Below are 3929 nucleotides of genomic sequence, written 5' to 3'. Positions count from 1 at the left end.
TACTAGCTATAGCTCTGATTGATTGTTTACTATGTGCCAGTAATGTTACACACATTTTTGGAAATCTTTAGAAAAACCCTCAAAGATGATGTGATTATTCTAAATTTACAGGTGATGATGGAACAGGCTCAGAAAAAACGTTGTTCAAATCAGGAGCTGAATCCAGGTCAGAATGATTCTAAAACTCCAATTATTTCCACTATAGTATGAAACTTATACATATAGTCATTTGAAGAGATAATGGATTTGTAAAGTGAATGAATAAGTGAACACATGAATTCTATTCAAGTCTAAAATAGGTTTCCTGATAAAAGGACTCATCTCTCTCAAATCTCGAGAACTGTATGAGCCTCTTATCCACACGGACTGCCCCTCTCCATCACTGTTTCACTGCCTTACCTTCCATAATTAAAAAAAAAAATAAGTGATTAAGATGCACAACAGGGAGGATCAACTGGCTGCAAGCCTGGATTCTTGGTGGGCAGCTTAGCGCACGGAAACCCTGGGGATGGAGGAGGTCCGATGGCCACCACGCAGGTGTGGCCGTGTTGATATCCCGGGGTCACTAACTTGGCTTTGCCCAGTTTCCACTAAAGGCCACTGATCAAGGTGGTGAAAGGAGAAGAAGACTTGTGACTTAAGTGTGGAGAAGCGTCGTGCCACAGCCTGCCATCCGTGGTGATGTCGTCTGTTCCCAGAAATGCACTGTTGATGGAATACTCAAATGGCTGGAAATATTAACAGCTAATCCAAACCATCAGAATGGTTGGCTCCAACTCTAACAGAGCAGGATAAACAAAATCTTTCTAAACTAGGGAATAGCTTTGGATTATTTTTCTTTGCTTTTCCAACTCATCAGAGATAAGCTTTCATCACCAGAATGTTTTATTAATATTTTTCTAATTGGCATTATTATTTTGTTATTTTGTTAATCAAGCTAATTACAAGCATAGCATCTTTATATCTGTATTACTGATTGGTTTCTTTCAACCATGTTGACATTTCAGCTGTTTTCGAACCAACTTTTTTCTTTCTTTCTTTTGATGAAATGGGTCATGTCTTCTTGGCTTCTTTGAAGGTTGGCTGCCTTTTTAGGGACATTTTAATCATACTGATTGGTGTGCTTATGAAATGTATAGTGAGGACAGATTCATAGGAGGCTGGAGTGGAGAAGAAGGAAATAATTATCTGCCTAGTGTAAAATGTGTACTTGAAATGTTCTGTGTAAGCTGCCAACTATAAAAGGTCACGAAATAATGGTGTGAGCTATTTAGGAGAACACAGTTGTTTTGTGTCTGGTCTCAGCCTATGGATAGTGATGTTCTCATGAAAAATGCCTGGGGGTGCTCACCCTGGCAGCTCTTACTTCTTGCGAGACCCCATAGACATTTCCCCAACCGATGTTGTTGGGTGTGGAATGGCCCTGCCCTTTTATAGTTGCAAATTGTACCTCAGCAGCAACTGATTGCATTAGGGAACTTTGAAAACACAAGTTTTATGATTCATAAGTCCTGGAGGGTACAGGGCACACCTGGGGTCACACAGTGGGGTTGGGTGTGGGGCAGTGAAACCCAGGGCTTTACTGGGCTGGAAGGCGGAGTGCCTAGGGTTTCACAGCTTCATTTTATTGCTGAATTCCAAAGTTAGTGTGAGAATATAACCTAGTTCTTAGTATTATTTAGGGCTTCCCTGGTGGCTCAGTGGTAAAGAATCCACCTGCCAATGCAGGAGATGCAGGTTTGATCCCTGGGTTGGGACGATCCCCTGGAGGAGGAAATGGCAGCCCACTCCAGTATTCTTACCTGGAAAATCCCATGGACAGAGGAGCCTGGTGGGTCCATGAGGTCGAAGAACAGTCGGACACAATTTAGCGACAACAAGTGGTATTATTTTAAATGAACACTTGTAGTTGTCTCTTGCTTCAAAGAAGCCATTACCCATTTCATCAAATCTAGCCTAAAGTGCTTTTGAGATTGATGGTTTCTCCATCCTGCTGGAATGCAGTCAATGAAAAATTTCTTGTAACTACATCGTGACATCATGGAGAAGGAAATGGCAACCCAATCCAGTACTCTTGCCTGGAAAATCCCATGGACGGTGGAGCCTGGTGGGCTGCAGTCCATGGGGTCGCAAAGCCCGACACAACTGAGTGACTTCACTTTCTTTCTTTACATCGTGACTGCCACCTGGCGGACAGTTGTTGTATGACACATTGGCTGCCTCCTGTTTTCCCAGATGGATGCTAATTTTAGAGGTAAAAATGAGGGGGTGGGGGGAAGAGTGTACTTTAAAATTGTTGAAACAGGATATATTTGCATAAAACATATTAGTGACTATTTTTTTACATAAAATTTTCATATTAGATCCTTAAATAATGACTCTGGTTTTTAAAAATATGGCTTGGTTTATTAAACCCCAGTAGATGCACAGTGTTGATGAAATGTCACTACTGCACAAAGGAGGTGACAGCTGCCAGTACAGCCTCGCAGAAGCTGTGCTTATTGCTGCTGCTGCCGGGCTAGGTCACTTCAGGCGTGTCCGACTCTGCAACCCCATAGACAGCAGCCCACCAGGCTCCCCCTTCCCTGGGATTCTCCAGGGAAGAATACCGGAGCGGGTGCCTTTCACCTGTTGAGAGAAAAGGCTCTGACATTATATAGTGATGTCACTATATAATTTAGTCCTGATCATCTTCCTTTTCTCTCTCTCTCTTTCCTTTCAGAAAATGTAGATAGAAGGTTATTCACAGTCAACTTCTCTTTCAAATAAAAAAGTTACTAGCAGACCTCATAAGATAGTTGTGGGTGCTTTTGGTCCCTCGGTGTGCCAAGGGACAGCCCTCAGTGCATTTCTACTGTGAACATACACACACGCCGACTCCTACGGGAGGTCTGGTTCCCCTACTGATTACTAGCTGTGTGAGTCTTGCACTTCTCTGGGTGTCCGTTTCCTTGACCGTCTGATGGATACACTCACCTGTCCTCCCAGCTCTGAGGGACTCCTACGTGAAGCCAATGAGGCGATGTGCAGATGCATTTTGGTATCTATAAAAAACTTTCTGCAAATGTATAATGAAAATGACTGAAAAAATTCTTGGAGAGTGTTTTGGCAAGTGCCTGAGGTGGTAGAAACAGAACTTCTCAATTTAATTTTTTTTGACTTTTAAAATAATTTTGGGACAAAATCCAAGGGTTGGATCTAAGTCTGTGTGTGGTAAAGAATTTGGCCAAATTTCAGGTTTAAAAATGATGACAGAGGACTCCAAGATGGCGTCAGTCGTACCACTGAAGAAGCTCCTGGAAGTCGAACTAGGGGAGCTGCCAAGCAGGATACGCATGCGGGATTTCACCCTTTCAGGCATCGCTGGAGCATTTCAAAGACGTTACACCAAGTGCGTGAACCAGAAGAGAGGCAGCATCGCGGGGCTCTCTCTGGTGCTGGCGGCCTACGTGGTTTTCAGCTATTGCCGTTCTTACAAGGAGCTCAAACACGAGCGGCTACGCAGGTACCACTGAAGAGGGCGAACTCTGCATTCCTGATCATCACCTTTGCCCGGCACCCCTGAATCCTTTCATATCCTGATGGAGAATTAACATCCAATAAACAATGACTGGTGAAAAAAAAAAAAAAAGATGACAAACTTATCTTAAGGGCTGGCCATCGGCCCACTGCAGTGGCATTCCAGTCCTGCTCAGTGGGCAGAGCACAGGTTGCGGGAAGCCCACCCAAGAGCAGCCTCAACTTTCTCCCTGGTGCACGCTTCCGTGGCAGGCACGTGGGGACTCCCTGAGCATAAACCCCTCTCTTCAGGCAGCCAAACTTCAGAGCCCTCGTGGTCTCCAAAATGAGCCCTTGAGGCTGTGGGAAGCTTGTGACTCAGGAGCCCAGTGGGGAGCAGACTTGGGGCCCCTCAAAGCAGGAGAACTCTC

The 3929-nt window shown here is 44.4% G+C and overlaps 1 pseudogene; it reads left to right on the top strand.

Moving 5' to 3' along the window:
* Nucleotides 1–3266: 3266 nt before the first annotated feature.
* On the top strand, nt 3267–3609 carry LOC104998405 (annotated as a pseudogene).
* Nucleotides 3610–3929: the final 320 nt, after the last annotated feature.

This window comes from Bison bison, unplaced genomic scaffold, assembly GCF_000754665.1.
Source record: "Bison bison bison isolate TAMUID 2011002044 unplaced genomic scaffold, Bison_UMD1.0 scf7180017864329, whole genome shotgun sequence".
Taxonomy (NCBI): domain Eukaryota; kingdom Metazoa; phylum Chordata; class Mammalia; order Artiodactyla; family Bovidae; genus Bison; species Bison bison.
Note: the sequence above shows the minus strand (reverse complement) of the source record. Positions and strands in the feature narration are given on the sequence as shown.